The sequence below is a fragment of the Silene latifolia genome, chromosome 1, assembly GCF_048544455.1.
Source record: "Silene latifolia isolate original U9 population chromosome 1, ASM4854445v1, whole genome shotgun sequence".
Taxonomy (NCBI): Eukaryota; Viridiplantae; Streptophyta; class Magnoliopsida; order Caryophyllales; family Caryophyllaceae; genus Silene; species Silene latifolia.
The window spans coordinates 99,151,610-99,162,128 of record NC_133526.1 but is presented as its reverse complement, the minus strand read 5'-3'; the positions used below and the strand labels follow the sequence as shown (position 1 = coordinate 99,162,128).

Genomic DNA, 10,519 nt, shown 5'->3' with positions numbered 1-10,519 from the left:
TCTCACCGGAAATTTTATTGCCAAGTCCGCCTTCATCCAATTAGTTGAGAGGAGCCAATTCGGGGGGATGCCTAGTGAGGACCCTCATTCTCATATGGAAACCTTTTGCGACTATTGTGATGCTATCTCTCAAACGGGCGTGACTCAAGACCAAATTAGATGGGTCTTATTTCCTTTTTCCTTAATCGGCACCGCGAAGCAATGGTTGAAGGGCCTTGATAAGGCCATCCTTGGAATAGATTCTTGGAAGAAGTTAGCTCTAGCTTTCTACAAAAAATTCTACCCACCGGAAAAGACTAACATGCTAAGAGCTCAAATTACGGGTTTTAAGCAAAGGGATGAAGAGTCTTTGTATGAAGCTTGGGAGCGGTTCAAGGGAATTTGTCGCTCATGTCCTCACCATGGACTTAGCGGATGGTTTTTGGTGCAACAATTTTGGAATGGTTTATATGAAGATTCTAGGAACATTCTCAATATGGGATCAAATGGAATGTTCACCGAAGTTGATGACAATCAAACATGGAACAAGATTGAGGAAATGGCGGTCCATAACTCACAATATAGTAGACCTCGCAAGGCTACTAGAGGAGGAAAGCATGAAGTGGACTCCGTGACTCAATTGGGTGCTCAACTTAGTGCTCACATTGACACAATCAACTTGAAGTTTGAACAAGCTATGGCTAGACTTGAGGAAAACTCAAAATCATTGAAGCATCATGTTAATGCCATGACGGCATCCTCATCAATCCCAAGTGGGATATGTGAGAATTGTGGAACTTTGGGACATGACCAAGGTGAATGTAGGGGAACAAATGAATAAGTGAATGCTTTCCAAGCATACAAGAGTGGTACCCCTTATTCCAACTTTTACAATGAAAACACCAAATTCCATCCAAATCTCTCATACAAAAGCCAAAATGTTCAAAACCCTCAAACAACATACACTCCACCACCCATGAGAAACCAAAATCAAAGACCCTTTTACAATCAAAACCAAGGTTACCAAAATCAAAATCCATACAATCACAAAAATGACCAAGGCTTTGATGTCCAAAAAGCGGTCCTCCAAATGCAAAAGAATCAACAAGAATTTTTCACTCAAATACAAAAAGATAGCCAAGCAAAGGAAACCACCATCAACAACATTCTAGCTCACACCAAGATGTTGGAAACACAATTGACTCAACTAGCATCTTCAAACTCACAAAGACAAAAGGGGCAATTACCACCTCAAAGTAATCCCCCTAGACATGAAACGGTTAGTGTCATTCACTTGAGAAGTGGTACAAGGTATGAAGCACCGAAGAAGTAAGTTGAGGATGAAGTTGTGGAAGCTAGTGAAAAGGAAGAAATTGTGCAAAACTCCAAAGATGGAGAATCATCAAAAGAAGAAAATTCAAAGAAAAATGAAGACAAGGCCAAGGAGAAGGAGCCCATTGTGATTAGACTCCCTTTTCCAAGTCGTCAAGCCAAGCCCAAATTTGATGATCAACTTGGAAAATTCATGGAAATTGTGAAGAATTTGGAAGTCTTAATTCCTTTCACGGAATTAATCAATCACGTGCCGGCCTATGCGAAATACATGAAAGATATCCTCACAAAGAAGAAGTCGATCCGGAAGCTTGAGACTATCGCCTTCACTAAGGTGAGTAGTGCAATACTTCAAGGGAGTTCACCTCCAAAGTTAAAGGATCCGGGAAGCTTCTCAATACCGTGTACCATTGGCGACACAACGATCAACAAAGCCTTATGTGATCTAGGGGCTAGTGTGAGTGTCATGCCGTACTCGGTAAGTAAAAGGTTGGGGATGGGAGAGCTTAAATGCACCAACATCACACTCCAAATGGCCGATAGATCGACGAAGACACCGTTAGGGATATGGGAAGATGTCCCCGTGCGAATTGGGAAGTATTTTATCCCGGTGGACTTTGTCATTGTTGATATGGAGGAAGATTCCAACATTCCAATCATCCTAGGAAGACCTTTCCTACACACCGCCGGTGCGGTGATTGATGTGAAGCATGGTGAGCTCACTCTAGAAGTGGGAGATGAAAGCATTGTTGGGAAATGTGTCCTCAACAATAGTGTGATCACATGATTTAAATATCATTATTAAATCTCATTTTAAGAATACATGTGGGATGTAATATTTTACAAGTCAACTGGTCCACACATATCGGTAATGATTGGCTGACTAGAGTTTGACATTACTGTCGTGCGACGGTGGTGATCAGTTGATCCCCTTAGGTCATACCTATAGGGAAATACTCTTAATTGATTATTTAATTAATCGTATACCGATACGAGTTAATTAAATTGCTTAAAATTGACGGATAATTTTGTGAGTATAATTTACGTATCTCATTGTAAATATGATTAAATGAGACACGGTCTAAGTAATCGAATTGTTTTATTACTTAGATGAAATTATTGTTTACAGAAACAATTGAAACGGAATGAATAAATTATTATAAATACAGAATGTTGTAGTTTATAATTTGGAAACATTTTTGGTACAAGTAATTACGAATTACTAGTCGATTTTGTAAATGACATATTTTATGAGTATGTTGATTTTTAATATGTTAAAAATACATTACAAATTCACATGTCAAGTAACATGTCACATATGTCACACTTGACAAATGACAAAATAAAATGGACCTTCCATTTTATCTTGTATAAACCGAAAATTAGGAGTATTAGTGGAATAATTATGTTGATTATTTTAATAAGAGAAAACATAATTATTAAAGTCTAATCTCTAGCCATGCCCACCTATGCTTTTGAGAAGAGCAAAAACAAAAAGTATTGGGCATCCTACCCAAGCCAATTTTCGGCCAACCATACAAGAAAAGAAAAAGAGCTCTTTCTTTTCAATTCATTCATTCATCATTTTTACATATAACATTTTCTAGTGTAAGAAAGTGGTGAATCTCTACAATATATGAATTTTATAGAGAAATAAAATCTCACATATACTCCCTCTTGACCGAGTGATTCAAGAGCCAAAAATACAATTTATTTTGTATCAATTTTATAGCAAAAACTAATATTATTACTAGATCTAAATAATATTGGTTATTAAGATGTATTCCTTGGGTATATGCTTTTGGGAGGGATTATACATTTGAATTCTTGTTCTTCCATTTGGAGAGCTCAAGAACAAAAGAGAAGGAGATCTCTTTTGTGCCCATATAAACCGAAATACCCATTGTAAGAATATGATTTCTTCTCTATTTTGTTTATTTGTTTGCATGCATAAAATCCATATTTAATTTTATGACAAATTAATTAAGACATATATGAGTATGTTAGTGTATATATAGATCTACATTTTCCTTCAATCGGTATCAAGAGCCACGGTTGTTTGCATGCAAATCGGTTAAAAGTTTTTCCGAGTTATAAGAATAACAAATAAAACTTGTAAAATTTGTGTTATTATGATATATCACGAAATTAATCCATGCATGTTAATATTTCTGGTCCTAAAATGTTTTAGGATATTTTGGTTAATTTTTCGGATTTTTATTGTTCATAGTTTACAATAATGACATTTAAATATGATTTTGTGAGTAAAAATGTCATTTTTGGTCTAAAATTAGCTATACTTCGAATTTTAAGTTGATTTTTGGATATGTTGTCACATATATTATTTTGAGATAACCTGTAAAGTTTCATAATTTTTGGACTTGTTATGCTCGAAAAATGAATTTTTCATTATTAAATTTGGATTTAAGTGAAAAATAGGTTAATATGAGTTAAATTTCGAATCTGGTCATAGAAAATTTATATGTTGTCACATGCAATTTTACAAGATGTGTGTAAAATAATTGGCTATAAAGAAGTCTTTTAGCATGATTTATGAATTTTTGAAGAAAAATGACATAAATAGTGACATTATTAGTGAAAATTAATAAAATATATTCTTTGACTTAGGAAAAACGTCTAATGTTGCATTTTATTATATTTTTCAGATCTAAAATTGAAAAGTTAATGAAAATAATTTTTCCATGTTTTTATGATTATTTTATTAAATATCGATAAACCGCAAGATTGTTTTTCCGGAAAATTTTCGAAATTTTTAACCTAAGATTTTGAACATTATGAGTGTCATGGAATTTTTCCAGAATGTTCATGAATTTAAATTTCAAATTTTGAATTTATTTGAAATTTTTGGATTTATTTGAAGTTTAATAGCTTATTTTTGTAATTTTGGTCCATTTATGAACAATTTTGTAAATAAAAGTTAATTATGGTCAAAATAATTAGTGAAGACTATATTTTGAGTCCTAAGAGGTTAGGGTAATTAACTCATGCATAAATATGAGTTTATGTATTTTTGTGATTATAAAATGTTGAAATCACGCAAATCCGTAAAAACCGAGTAATATATGATATTGGCTAATTAAAGGCGATTTAGCATAAAAATTGAGCATGTTCATACATATTATAATGCTGCATTTTTCTTTATGATTGTCATAATTTTAATTTATGTAATTTTGAATTATGTAATTTTACTTAGTATGGCCTTAGATTTTTAATTGGTATTTCCCGAAATGTATGGGAATATCGATTCGGTTGTAATTTTTATTGTGATCTCGTATCACCGTTTTGTAATTTAATAGATTTATTTTATTTTAGTTACAAATGTATAATAGGAAATTATGTAATTTATTATGTAATTTTATTCATTCCGGAGTTCCCAAAGACGGATTTCTTCAAGAATGGCGATACATAAAGACGGTGTTACCTCGAGATGCGTGCCACAACCGAATTTCAAGGGACCAATGGAGTTGGTTTCCGAATATGTAATAGTTAAATAGTTTTTCTATTTTAGGAAAGGCCATACTAGGATTTATTTATTTTTATGCTTGCATTTTATTTTATGTCACATGCATCGCTAAATCGCCATAACTAAAACATGCATTCTTATCTTATCGAGTTTATCGACCGTGTCAATTCGAATTATCGTAGTTCACCGCTTTAGTTCACTTAAAATGTGATAGATAATAAATTGACATGACCTCTCGCTAAAACAATTAATTGAGACATAGCCTTACCAAATAGTAGAAACCATGAAAACCTATTTCGCGAGGGAGTGCGCTCGGCTACCCCGGGGTACAAACCTTGTTACGTAGGGGAAGTGGGTGATAAATGTCTATCCACCGAATTCATGTTGATAAGGGATGTATCGGCTACCCCGTGCCCAAGTTGATGTGGGTTTGGATAATGGACACATTTATTCGAAATTTGGATTGAACTCAACAAAAGTTATTGATAAGGGTTGCATCGGCTACCCCGTGCCCTTGTTGATGTGTTTTGGGCTATAGATAAACATTAGAGTAATTTTATCGACCAAGAGTTCTAAAAGTAGAATCGATTAAAAGGTTAATCCACCGAGTTATATTGATAAAGGTTGCATCGGCTACCCCGTGCCTAAGTCAATATGAATTTGGGTCTTGGAATCATTTATCATAGTTGGGTAGAGGTCACTATGTAAATGCTATACTTGTTATTTCAAGTATTTATAAAACGATAAATGTTAAGTTTTTCCACTATTCCGTTTTTATATTGTTCTATTTCTTTACCACAATTCATATACGATATCATTTCGATTTTGACTCAAATCTCCATTAAAACATCGTAACTAAAGACAAATATGAATTTGCTTCTAAAACCTCATATGAACCATTGCTAAGGATCTCTTGTAAAGAGTATAGATTGAAGTTATTCATTATCAAACAGGTTTTTGATTCTTGACTAACACATCTACTTACAATGGATTATTTTTCATGTACTTAAATGAATTAAGTACCTTGAAGCGATAAATTGTTTTGGTAATTAGTTTTGTCAAGAATTCGTAATTGACCAAAATAACGCAACCACTTCAATGAAAGTTTTAAGATTAAAACGAACAAATGAAGAGTGATCTTCATGAATTCAATTTTGCTTCTCAAAGCAAAGACTCATTGAAATAAGTGGGAGCATTCTCTTAAACCGTTAAGATGAGGACGAGGTTCAAGAAGTAAAGATAATAATGGAATTGATACAAGGTAATGTTGAAAGTAAAGTCATTGAGGAATGACGATACTAAACCTATCAATCCCGACCAATAAAGTTTCCATTGTCTTAAATGTTGGACACAAGAAAGGAAACTGCCCCAAATTATTGAAGAATCAACAAGTTAGTTGTGGGACTTCTAATGGGACCTTCTTCTTTAAATGTTTATTTGATTAAACATAAATTTTGCTAGTACCACTTTGTCAATATTAGAAACCAGTGGAGGTTTTCATCATTGTACTTGATACATAGGATGATTAGAAGATGACGACTAGCAACAATAATGTCGAGAGATAGAGTAATTGTGTACTCAATCTAGTTTTTGGATTTAAAGTTGTACTTAATTGTGACTATTAAGTGCATAAACTCTAAATAAGAATATAAACTTGTTAAGATACAAAAAGGGTTTTCACTTTTGTGACCCTATACACCACGATTTGATGTATGGCTAGCCCATTATCAAGGTGATTATATTCTAAAACAAACTAGAATGATATATCATGTAGATGATGTAAGATTCAAATTGGTAACCCAAGATTAAACCTTAAATTTTGGAATGATGAACGTAAAGAGTTATCGAGTACTCTTGAAACCATTAGATTGTTAATGGTATATGCGTATCTTGTATTCAAAGCAAGATGTCTCGTGCCTTTTGGTTGAAAAGGAGATCGAGGTTGTAAATCATTGATCCAAAAAGGGTTGATCATTCTCTTTTATCAACGATTTAAGTTGACGCTAAAGTGTTAACTTAATAAGGTAAATAGAAAAATCTTTAAAGAAGTTTAAAGAGTTAAAGAAATCACGATTTAGTCGTGATGGGATTATCAAAGTGAAGACCTTGATATAAGCCAATGGAAATGTGATCTAATATCACAAGTTAATCTCTCTTAGCACGCATTATGAAATAATGTCTGATTGGATAAGAAATCAAACGCTATTCGATATGGTTTGAACTTCAATCAAGTTACTTTGAGTTACTTGATCCTTTTGGGGATTTTATCATTTTGTCTAAAATTATTTTTCCACTAAATCGAATCATATGAGATTTGAAATGGTAAGGGTACCATGGTTGTAAGTTTTTCACAAGAAACAAATGCTCATTTTTCCCTTGCAATTATCACGAGCACGACGGGTTTGCGGTTCATGAAGCTGTCTTTCTAAAATACAAGTTTATTTTAGAAGACAGAGTGGGAGAAATTATTCAAGAGCCACAAAGAATGCCATAGAGAATGTTATGTCGCAAGAAACTGGTCTTTCTTGGCTACATGAGACGTTTTGTGTAAAATATTGTTTCTTTAAAACCTAGGAGGTTAAATTCGTCACTTGTTAAAGATGATGAATTCATGCTACTCTTAAGAAAGTAAAGAGCTTATAACTTACAAAAGAAATTGTTTGATTCAAGTTGATTACTTCTAGAAAGTAATGAACATATGACTTACATAAGAGTGTTTAAGTCACAACTCAATACAAGGCTTAGAGTCATAAAAATCCGAATCAAAAGGGCTTGATTAGTGACAAAGGGTTTTGCACTAATAAAGAGATATTTCAAAGCAAAATTGGTTGCAAAGGGTTTTGCACTAATTGAAATGATTAAGTCTATTTGGATCTTCTTAGGGATTGTGTTTCATTATGAGGTTATGAAATACATAGCGAGTGAATCTAAAACCCACTTCTTCAATAGAAGGAATGTATTCAATACATGTCTTGAGTTTAGTAGATTCTTGCAACCCTAAGATAATGTGAAACCTGAGAGAGGGTCTTAAGTAGGACATCAATGAGTTAGAATCAACATTTTGATCATGTGATAAAACATTTCTCGATAAGTCGAGAAATTGTGTTTATACATGGAGATTAGTGGGAGTTACGGAAATTTTAATTAGTCCGATATGTGGATGACATATTGATCATTGCGAATGATTTAAGACTTTTGGAGTATTATAATACATCTTGAATATCCGGATTTATGAAGATAAATCCACATGATATTAGCGTTAGTAAGAAGTCTTATGTTGATAAGATTCATGACTAGTTCAATTAAATTAAACATATTTGATTGATTTCATTTGCTTCCGCTGCCGAATCAATTAAAAAGAAACGATGTATAACACTTCATATGCTTTGAGTATGATGAATTGTTTTCAAAAATCGAATTTAAGTAATCTTTACCAAGTAAGCTATAAAGATTACCCTTAAGTGCTTGCAGAAGCATTAAGGAAGTAAAGCAAAGTGTTTATGATGCAATGTTGTGTAAGGGTGTTACACAAGTGACAATTGACAATTGAGATTGCGCATGGTTTCCGACAAAACCATAATCAAAACACATTAGGATGGTTAAGATACCATTGTGGCAATGTTAATTAAGAAGTAGATTTTCTAGAATCGTTCTAGGCAATAAAGAACAATGAGTGATATTTATAACGGAAATTAAGTACACTTGTGATCATGAGATGTGCAAGAAGGATGAGTCCCGCACATTGTGAAAACAGTGGGAGCTATTCTTAGGCTAGAGGGCCTATGTCTTGATTGGATCTCGACACGTACTCAGAAAGTTTTGTAATGCAAATGTATACATTACAAAAGGAAAACGAGTATGTAGTGAGGTTGAGTAAGGTACAAGAAATTGATAAAACCTACTAACCAAAGCCTTCTCAAAGGCTAAACATGATGAGTCATGTCATTTCAATTGAATTGAAATGAACAACTACGTACAAGATCAAATTAGTAGAACATGAAATAGTAATCAGGCATTGACTATTCATGTGTGATAATCGCATTTGTCGTTCGAGTTTTATTTTAAAACTCTTTTATTATACTTTGTTACATCCAAACGGGTTGTGGAGACAATTGAACCCCGTTAAAGTGAACACGGATTAACATTGTATTTGCCCATAGTTACTTGTATGAGGTGACGTCTCGAAGTAACTAGAGTGTGGTGCGATTGATGGCAAGTTCAAGTGCCATAGAGTCATGTGAGATGACTAGTCGATCACATAGGCAGACTGTTAGGAACATTTTGTCGGGCCTTATGACCGCTTATAGAGTTCTGGCAATTTATATAGCCTGGTCGTGGCGAGAGCTACTATAGTATTCAAATGAGTCGATTCTTTTGACTAAAGACTATTCACCTAAGATGGCACAGTTTCAGATTAACTTTGATTTGTGTTACTACGACCTTCGTAAATGGGGTCAAATGGGCATATTTTGGGTTATGATGGCTGTGGCTAGTCGAAGGGAATGAGTGCGATAGGAATTGTCCATCCCTTTGTCAGGGTTAAAACAATATCACAGGGCCACTCGAGGAGTAATGAACTGGAAATGCGTGGCCACGCTCGGAAGGTATCTATGATAGATAAATCCGGTCAATCAGTTATTCTCCAGATCGAGGAAACCACTCTCGATATGATCACTTGCAAGTACGACCTGAAAGACACCTTGCATTGAGTGGGAGATAGTAATAGGACAAGAGAATTGGTGACGCACACTTGTCGAGGACAAGTGGGAGATTGTTGGGAAATGTGTCCTCAACAATAGTGCGATCACATGATTTAAATATCATTATTAAATCTCATTTTAAGAATACATGTGGGATGTAATATTTTACAAGTCAACTGGTCCACACATATCGGTAATGATTTGCTGACTAGAGTTTGACATTACTGTCGTGCGACGGTGGTGATCAGTTGATCCCCTTAGGTCATACCTATAGGGAAATACTCTTAATTGATTATTTAATTAATCGTATACCGATACGAGTTAATTAAATTGCTTAAAATTGAGATAATTTTGTGAGTATAATTTACGTATCTCATTGTAAATATGATTAAATGAGACACGGTCTAAGTAATCGAATTGTTTTATTACTTAGATGAAATTATTGTTTACGAAACAATTGAAACGGAATGAATAAATTATTATAAATACAGAATGTTGTAGTTTATAATTTGGAAACATTTTTGGTACAAGTAATTACGAATTACTAGTCGATTTTGTAAATGACATATTTTATGAGTATGTTGATTTTTAATATGTTAAAAATACATTACAAATTCACATGTCAAGTAACATGTCACATATGTCACACTTGACAAATGACAAAATAAAATGGACCTTCCATTTTATCTTGTATAAACCGAAAATTAGGAGTATTAGTGGAATAATTATGTTGATTATTTTAATAAGAGAAAACATAATTATTAAAGTCTAATCTCTAGCCATGCCCACCTATGCTTTTGAGAAGAGCAAAAACAAAAAGTATTGGGCATCCTACCCAAGCCAATTTTCGGCCAACCATACAAGAAAAGAAAAAGAGCTTTTTCTTTTCAATTCATTCATTCATCATTTTTACATATAACATTTTCTAGTGTAAGAAAGTGGTGAATCTCTACAATATATGAATTTTCTAGAGAAATAAAATCTCACATATACTCCCTCTTGACCGAGTGATTCAAGAGCCAAA

The 10,519-nt window shown here is 33.5% G+C and overlaps 1 non-coding gene across 1 annotated transcript; it reads right to left on the bottom strand.

Moving 5' to 3' along the window:
• Nucleotides 1–301: 301 nt before the first annotated feature.
• LOC141618115 (small nucleolar RNA R71) lies at nucleotides 302–408 on the bottom strand. Its single transcript, XR_012531304.1, has one exon. It is a non-coding gene; the product is annotated as a small nucleolar RNA R71 (small nucleolar RNA).
• Between the last annotated feature and the right edge of the window lie 10,111 nt (nucleotides 409–10,519).